Genomic DNA, 23,505 nt, shown 5'->3' with positions numbered 1-23,505 from the left:
TTGGTCTCTAAACAGCAGTAAAAAAGGAAAGATCATGTGGCCTATAAAATACCTGTCAGGGTCTATTCAGTGGACCTCCAGCCTTAGGTCTTTCCCATCCCGCAGGGATGGAGCTGGTCCTCTTCCTTAATACTCAGGCAAAAGCAACAATGTTCTGCTATCCTTTAAGTAGGACCCTCATGAGCCTCGGGTTTAAATTCATTACTTAACAGATAATTGGCAAATTCCCAGGTGTAATGACTGTAGAAGAGAAATGAACACAGTAGACGGTGCGGTATGTTTCCAGTAGATTCTGTTCTCAAAGCCATCCATCTTTACTTGTGCAAAATTGGGTTCAAGATCAGCGTACCCCACAGAGACAGACACATGGATCATGGGAGTAAAATCCAGCCCAGGTCAAGTAGTTGGCATGTCCCAGGTAGGCCTTAAGGGACCACCCAGAACCCTAAGGTCTGAGATGAAAATATATGCTCCAGCCCTGAAGAGAAAGAGGGAGAGGGGGAGGGGGGAGGGACAGGGACAGGGACAGGGAGAGGGACGGGGAGGGGGAAGGGGAAGGTAGGGGAAGGGGAGAGGGAGAGGGAGGGGGAGGGAGGGCAGGAGGAAAGGGAGAAGGAGGGGGAGGAGGAAGGGGAGGGGAGAGGGAGAGGGAGGGGGAGAGGGACTGAAAGAGAAGGGGCAGAGGGAGAGGGAGAGAGAGAGGGAGGGGGAGAGGGAGAGAGAGGGGGAGGGGAAGGGGGAAAGGGAGAGGGAGGGGGAGAGAGCCACCAGCATCACACTTCAGTAACAGCCCTTGGGGGCCGAATATGATGCTTCATTGACGAAGGACATCTGCAGTCTCAGCTGAGGAGTTGAGAGTTTGAGGCTAGCCTGTGCTACATCATGAGTCTGAGGTCACACAGTGAGACCCAGCTTCAGAAAGGAAAAAATGAATGTGTGGACAATAGGAAAGAATACATTAAAGTTCTAAGTTGGCTGTGTGCATGACTCTGTTACTTTATTTTCTCTGAGTCTTAGTCTCCTCCTACATAAAATATAGATAAAAATTAAAATTTTCATGGGCCAGGTGTGGTGCACACCCTTAATCTCAGCACTCAGGAGGCAGAAGCAGGCAGATCTCTGAGTTTGAAGCCATTCTGGTCTACATAGTGTGTTCCAAGATAGCCAGGGAAAATAGTGAGATCCTGTCTTTAAAAAAAAAAAAAGCTCCCAGGAGAATAATCTGAGCAAAGGACATGTTATGCATATATGACACTCTCATAACGAAGCCCATTATTCTGTACGATTAATGTACACCAATTAAAATGTAAAATTAGCCCACTTTATATAACCGTAAAAAAAAAAAAAAGCTGGATCTGGTGTCACGTGCCTGTAATCCCAGCACTCAGGGAGCCAGAGGCAGGCTGATCGCTGCAAGTTCAAGGCCAGCCTCATCTACAAAGCAAATCCAGAACAGCCAGGGCTACACAGAGAAACCCTGTCTCAAAAAAACCAAAATAATAATAAGACTGTAAAAATAATGCATACAACTATATATATATATATATATATATAACTCACAAAATCCTCAAGCCCAGAGCAGTGTCAAATTCCACAATATACAATCTGCAGCACATATTAGTGATATAAACAGATATTGCATGTTTATTCGTTTATATTTATTATAAGCATTAGACCAGAACATTGACGCAAAAGCCAGTGAAATGGCTTGGAGGCTGCACTGCTTGCTGTGCGCGTCTGAGAACCTGAGCAGGGCCAGCAACTGAGCTGATTTGGACTGGGGCTCTGTTCCTGAACATTAGTGAGCCCTAACTCAACACAGGGAGAACCTACCAGACTCAGTCATTCCGACCCTTGATGAAGCTTTTCTACAGAGATGCCTCCAGCTGATATGTGACTCAGTAAGATGTATGAGGCTCTAGGGAGCATCCTCAGCACCACAGGAACCGGATATGGGGGTGTACTCCTGCTTCTTAGAACTCGGAAGGTGGAGGCAGGAGGACCAGATGTGCAATGCCATCCTCAGCCAACCTAGGGTCCATGAGCTCTGGTGTCTCAAACATAACTGAGTGGAGAGCCAGTGAGCAGCCTCAGCAGATAAAGGCACTTAGTGGAACAAATTTGATAACTGAGTTCAACCCCCAGGTCCCAAAGTGCAAGGACAGAAATGAGTCTGAAGGGCTGTTCTCTGACTTCCGCTTGCTGCCGGCATTCATACACAGACACAACAACTAAACACACAGTGAACCGGGCATGTAAGCCAGATAAGCACTTTCCTCCTGAACGCGCTTTGGCCGTGGTGTTTCATCAGAGCAATAGTGACCCTAACTAGGACATCCTGTTTCAAAAACTTAAGAAGGAGAGCTCTTTTCTCCTGTTGATTCTCTCATCTAAGGAGTCCCAAGTGGCCCTTGAAAAAATGTCACTGTGCCATTTCTGAGTTCCTGCCCTGTCAATAAAACCCTTAGGCCAGCAACAAGAAGAAAAATACTAAAAGCAATAGTTTGTTGTTGTTGTTGCTGTTGCTGTTTTTAAGTTATCTCTATCTTTGATTCTTGGACCCAGAAAAACTGGTGATGGAAAATACAGCCACACATGTGAGTCTAATTTAGAACATACGTTACATCCTAAAGGACACTGTTCCTGCCTTGCAAGGTGCTTCATCCAACCCTCCCTGTAACTAGATCTCTGAAAGGTCACCCCACCACAGTACTAGACAACCGCTCCCAGGAGGAGGGGAGCATGGCGAGCTCAGTGAATTCCAGGAGTGTGGGGCCTTTACCACACTTCATTCGCTGTGAGCTCCCTGGCTCTGTCAGTAACGCCTGTAAATCCCTGGTCGGTGGTTTGGGAGGGATTGTTCTGAACTGAAGTCAACGTGTCTAATCCCATGGGAACAAAGTCCACCCCACCATTGTTAGAAGAAGGCCATTTAGTGAGCAGCCTCTCACCAGCTGCCTGGTCGTGTGCCTCTGCGTGGATGTTCACGCCTTGGCCTCCTGTTGAACAGTGGTGATTGGAAATCCATGGAGCTCAGCCTCTGAGCCCCTTCTGCGTGCTTCTGTCTGTTGGACTAAGACAAGACTGGCCAGAGGGAGAGGTAAGGGCCTCTGACTTCCATGTTTATTGGGCCCCATGGCTGATGACCATCCACATCTTCACATTCTTTTCCAACACAAAGACTTGGCCCACAGACTGCTTTTTCAGATCTCCTACTCATCTCCGTTGCCTAATCATGAGCCATGACTGTCCAGTCAAGCCATTAGCTACCGCCCCTGATCCAATGTAGATCCATACTATGAGTGAGAGGACTTCCTTCACCCCTCTCAGTCAGAGGCACGGCGTGAATATGATACAGAACTGCCTTGGGACAAGGCCTGGAGTCTCCCCCTCCTCACCCTAACCTGTCACACAAAACCAGTAAGAGACCACACATGCAAACGAAGGGAAGAGGCATGGGTGCCTTTCCTTATCCCTTCAGGGGCCTGATTCATTACGGACTTTTCATTTCATGATGGGATGCTGTTGAAAATGGCCAACTCTATGCCTTAAACGGCCAGACTGCACCCAATTCATACTGAGGAACTTGGATCCTGTGATAACTGGGTGACTTGTGGTCAAGCATCTACAGTCATTCTTCTAAATGCATCTGTCATAGATGCTATTATTGCTGTAGGACACACACATGAAAAGATAAGCCCTCAACGATGTCCATACACTGTAAGGTGAACACCTACGATTTCTGGGAAATTGTTTGCTTATTTGGAGGGAGGGTGGTTGGCTGGTGGGTTGGGTTGGGTTGAGTTTTGATTTTTTTTTTTTTTTTTTTTTTTGAGACAAGGTCTTATGTGGTTACCTTAAACTTACTAGATAGCTGAGGCTGGCTTTGAAATCCTGAACCTTCTGCCTCCATCTCCCAGGCTCCAAGTTTACAACCCCGTGCGCGCCATGCCCAGATTGAGAGTGAGGATTTGAATCCAGCATCCGCTATAGTCTATCAGTATTTTACCATAGTCTGATATCATAATGGCTTATGTAAAGACACACCAGTCTCTCCAGAATCTCTATAAGAATTAGTTATCCAAAAAAAAAAAGTGCTGTTTCCAGATGTGACGGAGCAGTGTGGTAAGCTAATAGGTATTGCCTTTATAGAGCCTGTATTTATCAAGCTGTCTCTGTTTCTCTCTGGAGCAGGATGTGGATAAACAGATTTATTTACAATACAGTCTGATGAAAGGCAAGAAGAGGGAAAAAAAAAAAAAAAAAGAGTCAAGTCCTGTGAGAATGGATGGATGGAGCGCGTCATCATGGCTCATGCCTTTAATTCCAAAGGCAGAGGTAGGCTGATATCTGTGAGTTCAAGTCCAGCCTAGCCTCCTCTACAAAGTGAGTTCTGAGACAGCCAGGGCTGATACACAGAGAAATCCTGTCTTCTAAAACCAACAACAACAAAAAAAGACTACAGGGATGGCATAGGAGTTAAAGGCCTTCTTTGTAGGTGTGGTTGAGAACACCTTTAATCCCAGCACTCAGGAGACAGACACAGACAGATCTCTGAGTTCAAGGCAAGCCTGATCTACATAAGGAGATCATTTCGAAAAATAAAAGAGGAAATTATGTTTGAACTGAGAAAAGAAGGTTCAGTAGGAGGCAGGCAGATAAAGTGGGACCAGGCAAAAAGGTGGAGGCGAGAGAAAACAAATGAGATTAGAGAAAAGAACAAGTGCCAAGGTCCTGATGTGGCAGTTGGCACGAGAGTATGGACCTCAGAAGGTGAAAAGAGAAAAGGCCAGAGATGAGGTTAGGTGACTAAGCCGTGTTTGTCCTGAAGACAGCAAACAGTCACTGGAGTTTCAAGGATGAAGTCAGTGTCGCAGTGTCACATTTTAGGATGCTTCTCTGGCTAAGAATTGTAGCAAAGAATCTGGAGGGAAGTGGATGGCTCGATACGCCACAGGCATGGTGGCTCACACCTGTAATGCCAAGCACACCTATAATGCCAAGTGCTTGGGAGGCAGAGAGGAGAGTACTGTAAGTTCGAAGCCAGCCTGGCCCACACAGTGAGTTCCAGGACAGCTAGAGCTCTGTAATATAATGAGACCTTTCTTCAATTAGTCAATTAATTTATTATTTTTTATATCATAGACAAATAACTGGTATATAATTTTAAAACATTTGAGGTAGAAAATTAAATTCTACCCATCAGTTAATGTTATTGTGTTATTTTAGAGTGTAAAATACAACCTAGGAGATAGAGTCTGGTTGCTAAAACCATTTCCCAGGTGTTCTTGAGGTTTACAGAGATAGAAAACTGAGGTCAGCTATGTCCCAGTTTTTCCAAGCCAGGCTGCAACGGCACTTCTCTGGGCTTACTTGAACAGCCCCTGGAAGGAGTTTTGGAATAGAAAAATGAATATATTTGTATTTTCCACAGTTTCTTAGAGTGTTCCTAGGGAGAGAGACCAAGCTAGATGGAGATAGAAATAGTCTTCAACTGTCTAAGTAGGGGGGCTGTAAGGGGGACTGCTGACACATAGCTGCATCCAGCTGAGAAAGGCAGGAAAACACTCACAGCTTCAAACACTGGCTTCAACAGCAGGTCCGGGGTGTGGGTCACACCTTAGAATTGGCAGAGGAGTTTTACTGGCTTCAACAGCAGGTCCGGGATGTGGGTCGCACGTTAGAATTGGCAGAGGAGTTTTACGACTTACAAAGGCTAAGTTAGGTCCCTTCATCAGAAATTCCAGAGTGAGCTAAGCAGCAGGGACTCACTTGAAAGCTTCATTGTTATTCTAGTGGGAAGCTGCGCGTGCACACGCACAGGCGTGCAGAGTCCAGAGTCTGTGTGTATATGCATATGTAGGTATGCATGAATGTACATGTGCATGCATTTGGAGGTGATAGGTCAACATCAGGTGTCTCGTTCAAGCATTTTCCACCTTGTTATTATTATTTTTATTTTATTTTATTATTATTTTTTTTTTTACACACAGGGCTTCACACTGAACCCAGAGCTCTCTGATTCAGCTAGACTGCCTGGTCTAGCTCCAGGAATCCTCCTGACTGTCTCTCCAGTGCTAGAATTATAAGTAAACACTGTACATCTAGCTGTGTACATGAGTGGTGAGGATCCAAACTCGGGTCCTAATGGTTTGGTAGCAATGGAGCCATTTCCCCAGCCAAATGCTCTTTTTTTTTTTTTTTTTTTTTTTTTTGGTTTTTTCGAGACAGGGTCAAATGCTTTTTTTTTTTTTTTTTTTTTTTTTTTTTTGGTCCCCCCTCCCAAAAAAAAGTGAGTGAACTAGAACAGCATAGTTGCTGACAGGCATCACTGGGGAGTCGAGATCCCCCCATCCCACCCCCAGCCCCCGTGCACTTCTTCCTCACCACTCTAAGCTTTCAGCTTTCCTGCTCCTGGTCACAAGACAGCTGCTGCTGCGAGCACTGTGCTGAAGCTCCATGCTGGAAGAAGGCAGCAACAGCAGCGTCTGGCCCTCCTGGATCTTCACCCTTCTACACAGAAATGGAAGTCCGCATGGGAGGATGCTACCAACTTCCCAAACTGCTACACACAGCCATCACCACTGGACCAGGGTCTGGGAGCCTGTATGCACGGCAGCCCATGTAGAAGGCAAGGTTGTAAGTGGTCCTAACTGAGCCCATCTACAGTGTCAGCCAAGAATAAGGAGATTACGTTTTAAGAAAAATGTAAAAATTAATGCTACAATTGTAAGACATATACTATCCGGAGCGCTTTCATCACAACCTGACTCCACACCACTTTGTTTCTCATTTATACAACTCTACCCATGCTCCAACTCCCTGCTACTTTTTTTTTTTTTTTTTTTTTTTTTTTTTTTTTTTTAGGTTTGTATTAATTGGTTAATACAGATGCCTCTTCAAATCCCAAATTTTCATTTGAGTCAGAAAGCAGCAGTCATTAGCCTAAGCCTGGAGAGTAGAATTACTACAAACTCCTCCCCACAAAATCCTGGCCCCTTTCTGTCTCATGGTCTCCAAAATAAATTTTCATTTCTCTGCTGACCTGAAGTTCACATTCAATTATTCACTGCCAAGGGTTTGAGTTACTGCAAATGTGCCCCCTGAGTCTATCCCAGTTGAATCCATTATCAGCACCCCCCTCAACCCCCACCTCCGCCCCGTCATGAGCTCTGGCTTGGGAGTTACTGCTGCCCAATCTCCATGCAGACTTTCCAGCTTCCTCTTGAACAAGAATACCTTGATATCCCATGGGCAAATCCAACCCAGGATGTCACTGCGACCTCATGCCGCTCCCATCCAAACTCCCGTATTCACATCTGTATTAGTTGCTTTCCTTTTCCTGTGAGGAAGAAGAAAGCACCACGACCAAGGCAGCTTATGCAAGAAAGTTTATCTTGGCTTGTAGTTCCTTTTTGTTTTGTTTTGTTTTTCAAGACAGGGTTTCTCTGTGTAGCCTTGGCTGTCCTGGACTCGCTTTGTAGCCGAGGCTGGCCTCGAACTCATAATGAACTGCTTGTCTCTGTCTCCCGAGTGCCGGGATTAAAGGCGTGCACCACCACCGCCCAGCTTGGCTTGTAGTTCCAGAGGGCTAAGTGTCCATCGCAGTAAGCAAGTGGAGGCAGGGTGCCAGGAGCAGGGCGCTGAGAGCTCACATCTTGAACCACAAGCAGGGACCAGAGAGAGCACTGGGAATGGCAGGAAGCTTTGAAACCTCAAAGTTGGCCCACAATGACACGTCTCCTCCTGCAAAGCCACACCTTCTAAGCATATCCAAACAGTGCCACCAACTGTGGACTAAATATTCAAACTTCTGAGCCTCTAGGGGACATCTTTATTTAAATATCTATACACTTGAGGAGCCAAGTAAACAGTACGACTTGGTGAGTCTTTTTGTGGTGGTTGTTTTGTTTTTTTGAGACAGGGTCTCACTATGTAGTTAGCCTTGGTTGTCTGTGTAGACCAGTGCCTGGCCTCAGACTCGTAATCTGGGCTCACAGCTTCTCTTCATTTTAAATATATCTACGCACCACATAGATGCTCTTTAATCTGTCCCTCTCTCCTTCTCCAATCCCTTGCCCTACCCATCTTCTATCTGGATACTTAACAAAAATGAATTCAATGTCCTGAAGGTAGCCAAGCTTGCGCTTCCGGGAAAAGGAGACAAAAGCCAGGAGACTTGGGCACAAAGAGCAAGGAGGAGGGGGTGGGGACAGTGCTCACTCAGTAGAATGCTCACTTCAGCGGCACACAGCCCCCCAGCACCACAGAAGCAGTGCATAAGGGTACAAACCTGGAGGTGGAGGGAGGAGGTTCAGAAGTTAAAGGTCATCCTTAGCTACTTAACAAGTTCAAGGCCAGCCTGGGCTACATAAGACCCTTTATCAAAATAGATTAAAAAACAACAAGAGCTGAAGATACAGCTCAGGACTGAAACAGTTGCCTAGCACAAGTGAGGCCTGGATTTAATCCTCAGTACTGCAGAAGAACAGTTGAACAGATGGATGGATGGATGGATGGATGGATAGATGGATGAGTGCATGGATGGGTGCATGGGTGCATGAATGCATAGATGCATGCATGGGTAGATGCGTGGATACATGGGTGGATGCACAAGTGAATGCATGGATGCATGCTTTCATGGATGCATGGATGGATTGATGGGTAGATGGATAGATGCATGGATACATGGATGGATGGATAAATGCCTGGATGCACAGATAGGTGCATGGATGCATGCACACATGGATGTACAGATAGGTGCATGGATGCATGCACACATGGATGGACACATGGCTTGATGGATGGCATTCAGTAGTTGTAACAAATGCACCATGCTGATTTAAGGTGTTAGTAACAGAGGGAAGTGTGATGACGTTACGTTCATGACCTCAGCACTGGAAAGGTCAAAGCATGAAAATCAAGAGTTCAAGTTTTTTTTTTTCTCAACAACACAAAAAGTTTGAGGAAAGCCTGGGCTACATGAAACCCTGTCTCAAAAAAAAAAAAAAAAAAAAAAAAAACACACACAAAACAAAACAAACAAATAAAAAACCTAAATAAGTTTAAAAAAAAAAAAAGGGCAGGGGACTGGAAGCTAAGCACTATTTGCTCAGCTTTCTGTGCATCCATAAGTCCTCGTTAATAAAGGCAGGAGGGAACTAATGTATTGTTGTCTAACCTAACATAAGGGTTTAATAATTTGAGTGTAGACGTCCTAGTGAGAGAAAATGGCTAAGTGATTAAGAGCACTGGCTGCTCTTGCAAAGGACCCAGGTTCAATTCCTAGATCCAGATAGCAGTTCACAACTGTCTGACTCCAGTCCCAGGAGATCCAGCACCCTCTTCTGGCATCCTCAGGTACTTGATAGACCTACCTACAATTCAGCAACACATAAAATAAAATAAAACAAAATAATTTTTTAAAAGAATTTGAGTCAGCTGCTTGTCGTGGTGCACTCCTATAATCCCAGCACTGGGGAAAACAGAGGCAGGTGGATCGCTGTGAGTTCGAGGCCAGCCTGGTCTACAAAGTGAGTCTAGGACAGCCAAGGCTACACAGAGAAAACCCTGTCCTGAAAAAAAAAAAAAAAAAAGAACTTGAGTCTTATCCAATGGGTATATATATCCATTCTTCATTAATAGTGACAATTTAATAATGAAATAAAAATATGATTTTAGAAGCCAAGCATGGAGGTATATACCTTTAATACCATCACTAAAGAGACAGGCAGATCACTGAGTTCAAGACTAATCTCGTCTACATAGCACGTTCCATACCAGCCAGGGCTGATAGTGAGACTCTCTCTCAAAAGAAAATAAAAAAATTAATAAAGTGTGTAGAGCCAGTAAACGTGCTTGCTGACAAAACTGATGGCCTGAATTCAAGGCCCCTTTATGGTAGAAGAAAAGAACCAACTCTCAAAGGTTACCCTCTTATTTCCACACATGTGTGCCTACACATACACACACACACACACACACACACACACACACACACACGCACGCACGCACGCACACAACCATGCACACATGCACACCAAACAGATAGATAGATGAAATGTTATAAAACAAATTCGGGATTAGAGAGAGGCTCAAAGGTTAAGAACACTGGCTGCTCTTCCTGAGGCTCTGGGTTCAGTTCCCAACACCCATAAGGCAGCTCACAACCATCCATAACTCCAAAGCCAGGGAAATCCAATGCCCTCTCCTGGCTTCCACAGGTACTGCATGCACATGATACAGAGCCATTCAGGCAACACACACACACACACACACACACACACACACACACACAATTTTTAAAGTGATAAAAATAAAATGTATATATTTAAAAAGATACATACAAAGTACATAAAACTCTGAGGATAGTCCTGTTGAATCCATTCTCTCTCTTTTTAAAGCTTTATTTATTTATTTATGTCTTTTATGCATATGAGTGCTCTGTGTTCATGTATGTCTGTCTGCACACCAGAAGATGGTTGTGAGCCACCATGTGTTTTCTGGGATTTGAAAACTCAGTACTTCTGGAAGAGCAGCCAGTGCTCTCAACTGCTGAGCCGCCCCTCCAGCCTGAATCCATTCTCCATTGGCCTGAGCTGATGGGAGTCTACTTGGCGGTCTTCCTTAAACTCAGAGGAGATGAACTTGCTGCGCAGACTTTCTATAGAACTTCTCTGTGAGATGCCCTCTGATTTTATTTCTCCATAATATATAGTATTTTAACTTTGCCTCTGTGATTGCTGACTCCTTTCTCAAATACGAGACAGAAGCTCCCGAATCCCACATCATCCCCCTCTCTCCTCACTCCCCCCTCTAATACTATTCAGTAGAAGCATTCCGATTTATCCGCCATCCTTCCTCCTCCTCCTCCTCCTCCTTCCTCCCTCCTCCTCCTCTCTTCTTCTTCTTCTTCTTCTTCTTCTTCTTCTTCTTCTTCTTCTTCTTCTTCTTCTTCTTCTTCCAGTATTTGAGGATCAAACCCAGAGCCTCTCATAAGCCAGGCAAGAACTACCACTGAGCTACATCCCTAGCTCCATTTTTACATTTTGATTAAAAGCAACAAAAAAGAGGTCAAGCATAATGACTCATACCTTCAGCCCCTGCACTTGAGAGGCAGAGGCAGGAGGATCATTGTGAGTTCAAGACCAACCTGGGCTACACTCTGTATTCTGAATCAGGATGGGTTACAGGATAAGAGTCTATCTCACAGCCGGGCAGTGGTGGCACAGGCCTTTAATCCCAGTACTCGGGAGGCAGAGGCAGGCGGATCGCTGTGAGTTCAAGGCCAACTTGGTCTACAAAGCAAGTCCAGGACAGCCAAGGCTACACAGAGAAACCCTGTCTTGAAAGAAAATAAAAGAAGTCTATCTCACAAATAAAATTAAGTGATTAGGAAGAATACTAAAAAACCAAGGAAGCCCTCACTGAAATATGTCTCTGCTCCCTTTTTAAAATGCATGGTTAAGAGGCTTAGGAGGCACAGGTTTTAATTTAACTCAACAAACTTTTATTGAGCATCTTACCATGTGCAAAGTATTGGTCAGGGCCCAAATTCCAGAGGTAGAAACATCAAGGGCAGTGTAATTTGATCTCATTAAAATACCAACAAAGTCTCTCTGGAGCCAGAGATGGCAGAGCCCCAGAGGGAATGGTATAAAACTGTTAAGAGATGGATTTCTAGTTGTCTGAAGATCCTTCCCCACAGAGGCTGCTAACTCACGGGGTGTCCGTCCCAGGAACCTGCCATGCGACCCAGTCAGTCACCTGCTTTATACCCAGCCCGACCCACATTTTTTCAAGACTGGCTTGCACAAAAGTCAGCACAAAGTTTAGACTTAGCTGCTACATAAAGAAGGAAGATGCAAGCTGGCCTGCGACTCAGCCAGGACCATTGTAAACTTCTGTACTTAGTTTCAAAAAAAAAAAAAAGAAAAGAAAAGAAAAGAAAAAAGAAAAAACCCAAGAGCACAGATTAACAGGGATCCCTGGCTTGGTAGAAATTCATGTAAAAAAAAATAAATAAAAACAACCAGGCTTTTAATTGACCGCAGATTCCTTCTGAGGCATTAATGGAATGTGGCTGATAAAAACAAAGGCTAGGGCAATTCTTTAACACAGTCATAAATCCACTGTCCAGATAAGAGGGTGGTGGTTTGATCCTGTTCTAGGCAGGACCACACTGGAGCTCTATTTTTTTTCACTTTGAGGCATCCGTTTCCCTGTTGGAACATGGCACCCTTGACCCTTTTTTTTTTTTTTTTTTTTTTTTACAATTATTTATTTTTCAGAAGTGTATGTGCATTCACGTACAAGTGCCATGGCACTCCTGTGAAGGTCAGAGGACAACTTCCAAGAGTCAGTTTTCTCCTTCCACCCTGTGGGTTCTGTGGATTAAATTCAGGTCACAGGGCTTGGCAAAAAGCATCGCTACCCACTGAACCACCTCACCAGCCCTCCAGGCCCCTGCTCGGCCCCATTTCTGCCAAGTAATGTTTTCTCACACACCTTTTCCGTCCTCTCTTCTAGCGTGGCATGTGAGAACAGACAAATGAATGCTCCACTCCCACACATAGAAAGACGACAAAGCGGTACTGTCAACGGGAACCTGGTTCCTTCCTGAAAATACCATCATGCTGACTTTGTTAAGCTACTCTGTTGTTTCATCTCCTCTTGTTGGGAACCTGAGTCTAGAAGGCATGCTCTTCAGACACTAGGTGTACTACAATCTCCCGTTCCTTAGTCTCAACCAGGTCTTTCGTCCTATTAGTCTTCCTGCAGAGACGTGAGAGACCAGTCTTCCCAAACCCCCATGAGGGTCTAAATCTACCATTTATTCTGATCCTGAGGATGCTATGAACAAAGAAGTTACCAGAACAAAACAGTAGAAGTTCCTCTCTGCTCTTCCAGTAAATAGTTCTTCCCGGGCCAGGGATCCATCCCAACTCTCACTTCCTCTTACATCCCAGCCCTCATGAGAAGGGGGGTGGGGCCGGGGTACACCAAAGAAAGGAGGAAAAAGAAAACAAAGAGGAAGGAGCCAGGCATGGGATCCTTGTCTCTAATATCAGCATTCAAGAGATGGAAGCAGCAGACTACCCGAAAAGGGGCGGGCTCAGGTGGAAAAGGGGCGGGCTCAGGTGGAAAAGGGGCGGGCCCAGGTCATTAGAAGCATCCGCTGCTCTTCCAGAGAACCTGGGTTGGGTTCCCAGCGCCTACTATCTGTCACTCCAGTTGGAGGGAATCTGCTGCCCTCTTCGGGCCTCTATGGGCATGCACATGGTTCACAGACACATGTGGGCAAAACATCCACACACATAAGAGAAAAACAGATTTCAAACAGCACCTACAATAACTTAAGAAAGGAAGAAAGAATCTATTTTTGTTCACAGTTTGAGAGTACAGTCCATTGTGGCGAGGAAGTTTACGGTGACAGAACATGAGGCAGCTGGTCACATCCCTTCTGAAGTCAGGAAGCAGAGACGGGAATGCCAGTGATCAGCTTGTTTTCCCATTATTCAGTCTGGACCTGAGGCCAAGGGATGGGGCTGCCCAGTGCAGACGGGAGCTGCTAAGTCAACCCCCTACAAAGCTGGGACTGAGGTAACTGAATTCACACATCACTGCATCCTACTGGGCTCAGCAAGTGTCTCTATTGCCTACAGGGTTCCTTCAGTGATGTGGGCTAGCCTGGGAACCTTGCCACACAGAGTAACATTGCTCCCCCTGAGGAATAGTCTTCCGGATTCTAAAGTACAGATTTGCAAACAACTTTCTGGAGTGTAGCCCCATCCACTGCTGGGAACCGCCTTTGTTGGACATGTTTATTTGGGAACAACTGCTCTGGACTTTGACCCTGCAGCTGCCTGGCAGGAGGTAACCTGGCTTTAACCAATCGAGGGTGGGGCCAGGGAAAAGCTGGTTGCTGCTGCTGCTGCTGCTGCAGCTGCTGCGATGCCACACTATGCCACAGCTGGGGAGAAGGGCAGAGTTTTTCCAGAGGCCTGTGTTACTTGAAGAGCACAAGGTCTCTTCCCACACTTGAAGCTGGTGAAAAAGAAAGACTGATTTACTTGACAATGAGAGGCATCTGGTTGTGTTTATTTGCTTGCTTGTTTTTGTTTGTTTGTTTGTTTGTTTTTGTTTTTCCCGTTTTTTTGGAACAGGGTTTTTCTCTGAGGCCCTGGCTGCCCTGGCCTCACTTTGTAGACCAGGCTGGCCCCGAACTCACAGCAATTTGCTTGGCTCTACCTCCAGAGTGCTGGGATTAAAGGCTTGCGCCACCAGTGCCATTCCCAAGGGCTGGGGAGTAAACCCCTTCCTATGAGCTGCTGCCATGTTGTGTTGCTGTTGAGGTCCCACGCAGGCAGCAACTGATTTGAGTGTCACGGCTTGCCAGAGCCACATTGGCCTTGGAGATTCCTGAGAGCTATTTTGGGTGATTTCACCGCTCATGGGCCTGGCAAACTTATCCATTTTCAGACAATATTTAGATTCTGAGGTAAGTGTGAACGAGATAATGACCTTTCAAGCCCTGGCACATTCTGTTTAAAGCTTTCATCTCTTCCTTAGAGTCTGCAAAGCCCTCTGACCCTTCTGCAAGGCCTCCTGGAGAGTTCCCTATGGTTCTGTGCACCCTCCTGGGGACAGGGGAGGGCTGGGGGTGGGGGGGAGTGATGGAGGAAGTAATGACTGAGGAACAAGGAGCTCTCAGAGACCCTTTACCTCTGCTCTCAGACTGAGCTGAGATATGTGGTGCCAATGCATCCTCTGAGGCCTTTCGCGCTCCCTGCGTGTTTTAAAGGTTGGCTTCAAAACACATGTGAGCTACAGCTACAGTCGTTCTCCCTCCCCCCTCAAGCCCCCCCCCCCCATGAGTGATCACCAGGAGTTGGCTTGCTTGTCAAACCTGCTATGGCTGAAACAATAGTGTATCTGCAGCTTCACTTTAGGTGACTCATCAGAAGAGCTATTTTAAACAGTTCGTAGCGACTAAGATTACATTTGTTCTAAGAGAAACAGACTGAAGGGACAAAAGGCTAATTGCAAAAGTGCTCTTTTTCAGCTCAGAGAAGAAGCCTCTCTGTATTTTTCTTGACAGCATCTTAGTTACCAGACACAACAGGAGGCATAAAAGCTGGTATCGAAAACACTGGAAAACAATCACGCCTTAACACCCCCTGGCAGACTTCTTGCTCACTAGAAGACAAGCCTGCTACAGAAGCAATGGCCTTGCCAATCTGCTCACCGTGGAGCCTACCACATGCCCTGTGTGAGAACCTTTGTCAGGCTGCAGCAGTAGTGGCCATCTGACCAATTGGCTGTCTGTCCAGCCTTCTGACCATCTTTGGTTTTCTCATCAATTGCTATCTCTACCAACTCAAAGTGAAGAAGTTGGTTGCGCTCGCTGTCTGGAACTCTGAGCTCGGGATAAGGTTTCTAGAGTGAGCAAGGACACAACAGATGCAAGAGATGGTAGGCCCCAACACTCCTCAAAGCAAGGATGGTAACCACTTGCCTTATTCATTCTCCCTACCTAGAGCAGAAAAGTGAGACATCCCAGAATCTTCTAGAACTAAGAACTGTCAAGAGTGTCTTGGAAGGAGAAGGAAGCTGAGTCATTACCCTAGACCTGCAAGAGTTTTCCTCCAGCTTGGATTCACTCCCTTTCCATTGCCAGGACCACATTGCCCCCACCCCCAACCCCTACCCCCTACCTCCCACCCCTCACCCCCCCACCCCTACCTCCCACCCACACCCCCACTTCCCACCCTCACCCTCACCTCCCACCCACACCCACACCTACACCCCCACCTCCCACCCACACCCACACCCCCAAGGAAGTACTGCTTTAGTGTCTGGCCTCTCCCGTGGCTGAGCCAGGCTGGACCATCCCCAAAGCCTTTACACAACCCTACAGAAGGACAACAGGACATAAACAAGAGAATGCACAAAGCATAAACACGGGCCTGTGAACTACATTAACAAGGGCAAGAGTTAGAGAACCAGACACTGGAGTTTTGCATGTTGTGACTTTCTTGACAATTTTTCAAGAGGTGTGCTTACTCTCTAAGCAGTGCGTCTGTATCTTGGAGCTTATACACAGTATGACTTTCACTCTCCCCTTCACATGCTAGTGCTCAGCGTTTGTCTACCACGAACGAAAGAACAGTCCATCGGAGGAATTCCGGGAAGTTACCTTCTACTCCTTCCCACCCCCAACCCCACTCCCAACCCCCACCTTGCTGCCAGGATTTCCACAGATGCGCCTATAGCCAGTCAGCTCAGGCATTCAACAAACATGCTCCTAAGTAGGAGCTGTGCCAGAGACACGGGACTGAGCCATGGCGTACCTGGTCTTATCAGGCAGGCACAATCTGATAGGAGAAAAATCAAGGGTCATTTCCTTAATACTCTATGTCGTTTAAAAAGAACTAGCTTTGACATTGAAAAAAAAAAAACACTTTGACTTATATGAAAACACATTTAACAGGCTCGTTAATCTCTGCCTGTTAATAAAAGATCACTATTTAGAGAACTCCCAAAGGCAGCAAGGACAGCAGAAAGTCTTGGATGTGATTTCCTCTTCCCGAAGATGTCAAAGGGGAAAATCCCAATTTCTAGAAAGGTCAAGATAACTGATCCCTGTCCTCTCTGGCCCCGACAAGATGACTAAGAGCCCCTTTCAGACCAGCCCAAGTCTGACTGTGAACACCTAACCCTTCTCTTCACATCGACCTAAGGCCAGAGTCTCCCACCTGATTATCTTCACTTCCCTGGGAATGAAGGAAGCTTAATCTGCCTCGGTTACCTCAAAGAAGACAAAGATAAACCATCTGAAGACATTGCAAGGGAACTTTATCTAAAGCCTGCCAGCCGTTCTACTAGGAGGACCTTTTCCACTTCCGGGGTGGGGTGGGTGGGGATGCTACCCACTGACACATCCTTCAGAGAACAGTCCGTGCGGGAACCAGCCTTCACTTATGGCTCAGATGGCATCATTGCTCCATGAGGAAAAGATATGTGAACTCTGAAGGTTTGGACCTTGCTCAAGGGGCTCACTGGGCGGGGCCCTGTAGGTCCTCTGTAGGGTCAGAGTGAGCTCTCTTCCTCTTGAGTCTCACGTAGTCTGATGGATGGGGCAGACAGCCACTGAACTAGCTTACAAGAGAGCAAGCACCCACAGGACCCTACAGTTTATCCTAGCACATAACAGACCTGCTGGTACAGAGTTATATAAACAAACAGTTCACAGCCCCCAAATTTCCTCAAGGCTTTTGGCAAAGATTAACCAATACACAAGCTTAGAATGATTCCGCTAATATATTCCAAAGGAACAGCAGGTGGCAGCAGAGGGTTACATTGTTTTACTCTTTGGCATGGAATGAAAACAAAGTGTCAGGTGTAGCCTTGTCTGAGTCACCCTACTGGCCTAGAGACAGGCACGCCACCATTTTGTCATGTGGGTAGTCTAGAGTGGTCTGCAATGGGCTGTGAGTGTTTTGACAAAAGACTTTCCCAAACACCCCTGTCCAAAGCCAGAAGCTCTGATTTCTGTGAGCCAAGTAGGAAAGCGACTACCAGGAGAACATCCAGATGACACAGGCTCTGGCAATGACTCTTCCACATCCTGTGGCCCAGTGTCACAGCTTCTCCTTGAAGGAGAGGCTATCAAATAAACCCAAGTATGCGGAAGTAGACTAACAAGTCACTGTGTTTGCTCCATCTATTATAATGTTATCCAAGGCTAGACCGTGGGGCCTGGGAAGGGGCCTTAGTAGAACCTGAAACTGATGTACCTGGCAAGTTATAGACCTCAGAAAGTCCCATCATCCCCTGGAGCTGCTGTTGCACTGGGCTCAGGAGCTGACAGTGCTATGATCACTTTTCCACTTGGCCCCATGTCTCCTTGCTTTACTTAGTGCTATGCTTGGCGTTCAATGTGCAAGTTGCAGCTGAAAAGTCTGCATTATCCTGGGGTTGTGCTGAAGCTTGCAGGCCAGTCTTTTGCTGAATTGTTTTGAGGGGAAAATCCGGGTTTACCTTTAAGACATGACTGGAGCCTGCGAAGTAGTAGCTCAGTGGGTAAGGGTACTTGCTTGCTGCCCATCCTGAGGACCTGAGTTCAATCTGGGCCTCACAGGGTGGAAGGAGAGAATCAACTTCCACACACTGTGTTCTGACTTCTATATGTATACCATGGCATGCAAATATGCACACACACACACACACACACACACACACACACATGCACGTGCACTCAGGCACTCAGGCACACATGCATGCATGCACACACATAATATAAGCAAATTTTTAAATAAAAAGAATATAATCTAAATGACTTTTAATGGACTTAATCTAAAATTTTAAATTAAAAAAAAAGGAAACAACTGGGCAGTTTATCTCCCTCCAAAATGGTGTTTTCAACTCTCTCAGAAATGCTTGGATTTAGCTGCTTTATTTCCATGAGGAAAAAACTGAAATACTGACCTTTTAGAGGAGGGCAGAGGGGTAAAGGAAGATGGAGGGAGAGTGGAGGAGGGTAGAGGAGGATGGAGAAGGATGAAGGGAGAGTGGAGGAGTGGAGGAGGGTGGAGGAGGATGGAGAAGGATGGAGAGAGAGTGGAGGAGTAGAGGAGGATGGAGGGAGAGTGGAGGAGGATGGAGGGAGAGTGGAGGAGGATGGAGGGAGAGTGGAGGAGGATGGAGGGAGAGTGGAGGAGGATAAGGGAGGATGGAAGGAGAGTGGAGGAGTGGAGGAGGATGGAGGGATGAAAGATTTTGCTCTTTCGTAAAAGGTACAAAATGTATTAAAGAAAAAAAGAGACAGGATTGTAAATCTGGTTCCTAAGATCCTAGCAGATCTTGCAAACAGATGTACTTGTGGGTTTTCTTTCTGGAAGTTGAGTTGACAGAAAAATGAGTAGCCTTGGCCTTTTTTAAGTTTCATAATCGAACTTGCAGCACCAACAGTGCCTAGGAGAGCTTCCGGAAAGGTGGTGTACCAGATGGGGACAACAGTCATTGACTTAGTGTGTGGCTTCAACTCCAAACACATGAGCTGCTTGCACTTTCCTACAGAAAACATGATATTGGGGCTGGGAGTGTGCCTCAGTTGGTGGAGTGCTTGCTCACCTAGCATGCTAATCCCAGTAATTAACCAACAGCACTGCATAAAACCAGGGTGGGGACACATTCTTTCAATCTCTGTATTGGGGGGGGGGGTGTGGAGGCAGAAAGATGAGAAATTCAAGGTCACCCTCCAGAACATAATGAGTTCAAAGCCAGCCTGAACTACATGAAATTCTATCAACAAAGGGAAGGACGGAGGGAGGGAGGGATGGAGGGAGGGAGGGATGGAGGGAGGGAGGGAGGGAGGGAGGGAGGGATGGAGGGAGGGAGGGATGGAGGGAGGGAGGGAGGGATGGAGGGAGGGATGGAGGGAGGGAGGGAGGGATAGAGGGAGGGAGGGAGGGAGGGAGGGAGGGAGGGAGGGAGGGAGGGAGGGAGGGAGGGAGGGATGGAGGGAGGGAGGGAGGGAAAGACAGAGGGAGGGAGGGATGGAGGGAGGGAGGGAGAGAGGGAGGGAGGGAGGGAGGGATAGAGGGAGGGAGGGAGGGAGGGATGGAAGCAGACAGGCAAAGTTATCTTACCCTGACATCATCGGGATGAGCTTCTTAGCTCTCTTCATGGAAAGGGTCATTTCAACTTATTAGCTAAGGAAAACACTGTACAAATCCTTTGAATGTAATAAACAGTATCTTTTGGAGAAATGCTTCAGAATTCATATCAACATCTAATTTCCCCTCTGTGTGGATGTCCAACTACACAAACATGATGTTAAATCATTTAATGCAGAGAATTGACAGCAGAGAGAAAGCATTTGGACTGACTGTCTGCCATTGCCATCAGCAGCTTTAATCATGACCCACTGCTCTTGGGTCCTGGAAGAGCCAGAAAATGACATCTGTGTGCCAAAATATTCATTAGAATTCCCTTCTCAGTCGTTGCTCAGAAAGAGAAGCTCCCTTATGGCCCCCATCTTTGGTATTTTAAGAGGGATCGTTAATATGCCAGAAAAAAATATTTTTCAAAGCTCTGTCAGAAAACAAGATGGTGTGCATACCTTCTATTTCACATTAAAAAAAAAAAATCTTGGAAGGGTCAAATGTCCCTTTGCTCTCGTTCTGTTACCCCAAAGAAAGAATCGCTTTCGCAGCACGAAATGAACTGGTCTTCTCTGTCCAGGCTTCCTTTTCTAAGCCACGCTCCTTTGGAATAACTGGGTCCTGTAAGATCCAGAACTGGAAGTTCTGGGGAGCATGTCTCCAGAGGAACTGCTTAGAGAAGATGGCTGCCCTCCTGGGGCCTCTTTGATGCTCGGTTCGTATCTTAGAATGTTGGAGTTGAGGTGAGATCCTCAAGTCTGGCTCCTTGTATGAATTATCTGAGCTGAACCAGTCTACCCACTACTTCAGCTTTTCTGGTCTGGGTTGGAGAAAGGACAGGCACGGGCTGGAGAGGCGGCTTAGTGTAAGAGCACTTGCCTAAGTTCAGATCCCAGGGACCACCTGAGAAGCCAGTGTGCCTGTGCTGGGACAGGGAAATGAGAGACCAGGGCTCAAGACACTAAGGAAGAGAGGGACCGAACAAAGCACCCAAAGTCTTCCTCCAGCTTCCACATGTATGCACCAGGCACATGTACTTGCATACATGTGGGCACACACTACACACACAGATGCTTTTTGTTTTAAGCAAAGACATTCTCAGTTGTTACCATCTTTTAACATAGCCAGTTAATGAGCATTGATTATACTGCCAACCAGGGGTTGAGGCGTTCATATACCTTGTATCATTCATCCTTACAAGCCCATACTGTAAATATGATTACCCTGGCTTTATAGCTAATGAAATAGAGACTGAAGTTACAGAGATTTGCCCACAATTACAGGGCTGGGAGGAGGGAGAGTCAGTGCGCAACTTCAAGGTTGCCTGACTTCAAAGCCCAACTCCTTTACTGTCCCCTCTCCTGCCTGCCAAACGAAACAGAACAAGGCCAGAGTATAAATCAGCCAGGCTCTCTTGGACTCTCCCTTCACTTCAGGGCTTCAAATAATGAGGTGAGTGAGGAGTCTTCCGCAGCGATAAAGCAGAGAGGGGTGCCTGGTCTAAGCAGCAAGATCTTAGGGCCACGGCCATTCCCTGGTGTTATCAGCTTGTCACGTCTGGCCTGACAGTTTACTCAAAAGCTTCCCAACTTTTAGTGAGAGTCTCCTGACTCAGTGTTGATAACGTGCCTGTCATGTAATAAAACACTGGTGGAGGGAATTTGGCATGGATGCTTATTTGGAACAAAACTAATCATTTGGAGGGCATTTTTGTTGGTGTCTTTTTTTTCCTCAATCAGGGCAGAAGAGTCAATGTGGTCTGAATTAAGGTGTTTTGGTTGTTGTCTACAGTGGCACAGATGTCCACAGTGGCACAGATGATGTCTACAGTGGAACAGATGATGTCTACAGTGGCACAGATGTCCATGGTACCACAGATGTCCACAGTGGCACAGATGTCTACAATGGCACAGATGATGTCCACAGTGGCATGGGGGTTACTGCCTGGAAACACCAGCTTCCCTCCTTGAGGTGGAAAAAACTTTGGCATTTCAGAAAAACTAGCAAAGTTAAGATGCAGTTGGGATGTTGTGTATTAAAGCAGAGAACCGAAATGGAGCCTTCAGTGGAAACTTTTAAAGTCTGTTCACCTAGTGCCAACGGAAACTGTAAGCACAGAAAATCGACTTCCTCCTCTAGGGAAAAACTGTCTATTTGGAATGGGTATAGATAACCTATTTGGTCCAGCTCACACAGTTTCCTCTTTGCAGATAAGGTCTCTGATCCTCTCTGTGGACAGGTGTGTACAAGGCCAAGGTGACTGAACAAACATCACTAGTTGTTTTGGTGTCAATACCTCATTCTCTATACACTCCAGTCCACAGCAACATCCTCTCTCACTGGACCACTCCATCAGCAGTATAACTGGTGCCTGGAGCAGGACCCAGCACACAGTAGCTGCAGAAACTGTAACATTATTGAATGAATGAATGAAACTCAAGGCCTGGAGAGATGGCTCAGGATGTAAAGTGCTTGCCATACAAGCATAAGGACCTGAGTTCAGATCCCAGCTCCCATGTAAAAAGCCGGGTGTAAGCTCGCTGTGGTGGCGCACACACCTTTAGTACCAACACTCGGGAAGCGGAGGTGGGTGGATCTTTGTGAGTTCAAAGCCAACCTGGTCTGCAAAGTGAATCCAGGGCAGCCAAGGCTACACAGAGAAACCCTGTCTCAGAAAACAAACTAACTAACTAACTAAAAAGAAAAGGGGGAAAAAAAAAAAAAAGAAGCCAAGTATAGCAGTAATCCCAGTTCTGAGAAGGAGGACAAGTCCATCCCTAGGGCTCACTGGTCAGCCGGTCCAGCCGAGTCAGTAAATTCCAGGTTCAGTGAGAGACCCTGTTTCAAAAAATGAGATGAGGGCACTAGAGGAAGACACTGAGCAGTCTTCTGGCATACTCAAGGATACACGCTCATACGAAATTCTATTTGCCCTGAATCTGTGACCCGGTCACACAACTGTTTGAGGTCTAGCCACAGTACTATGTCTCTGAGGTGGTAGCCATGCTCTGTTCCTACAAATTCCTTCAACAGGTAATGATTTGTTGGGACCATAACAAAATACTAAAGGCCAGGAGATTGAGCAGTAGAAATATGCTTTCTTGTGCTTCTGCAGGCAAGATGCACCCTGCCCTTGGCTTGCAGGTGGCTAACTTTTCTCTGTGTACTTAGGGATGGGTCTTCCTGTGGACACAGAGGAGCCTAGCATGGTGGCCTTCATCTGTAACCCCAGCACTCAGGGGCTGAGGCAAGAGAATCTTACATGCAAGGCCACAGAACTAAATAGAAATAAGAAAATACAGATTAGATTCACACACACATACACACACACACACACACACACACACACATCTTATTTCTTATTTCTTTTTAAAAAATGTTTGTTTGCTTGTTTGTGTTTTCAAGTTTATGTATATGAGTGTTTGTATGTATGTATGTATGTGCACCAAATTCATGCCCAGTGCCTCTGGGGTTGGGAGCAGAAGAGGGTATCAGAGTTTCTGGTACTGGAGTTACAGGTGTTTGTGGACCACCATGTGGGTGCTGGGGACTGAAGCCTGGTGTTCCACCAAAGCAGCAGCAGCAGCAGCAGCAGCAGCAGCAGCAGCAGCAGCACTCTTAACTGCTCTCTTTGTTTTTTTCTGAATTTTTCTTCAAAGTCATGTGCTGAGATTCTGCAGGTTAAGAGTTTAACGTATGAGTGGGGGTGGGGGAGTGGAGAGGGCAGAACCTAGGATAAGCAGTAACTCAGTTCTTTCTCTGAATTCCAAGTGGGACTTCTTTGGTGTGCTTGCTTTTAGAAGGCTTTCTGTCATTCTTTTCACTTGTTTGTTTATTT

At 46.3% G+C, this 23,505-nt stretch overlaps 1 pseudogene; it reads right to left on the bottom strand.

The window, feature by feature from the left end:
* The window catches only part of LOC127192036 (intraflagellar transport protein 43 homolog), an 80,115-nt pseudogene extending 58,458 nt beyond the window's left edge, over nucleotides 1-21,657 (bottom strand).
* Between the last annotated feature and the right edge of the window lie 1,848 nt (nucleotides 21,658-23,505).

The sequence above is a fragment of the Acomys russatus genome, chromosome 7, assembly GCF_903995435.1.
Source record: "Acomys russatus chromosome 7, mAcoRus1.1, whole genome shotgun sequence".
NCBI lineage: Eukaryota > Metazoa > Chordata > Mammalia > Rodentia > Muridae > Acomys > Acomys russatus.
The sequence above is the reverse complement of the archived record's forward strand: the minus strand, read 5'-3'. Positions and strand labels throughout refer to the sequence as shown.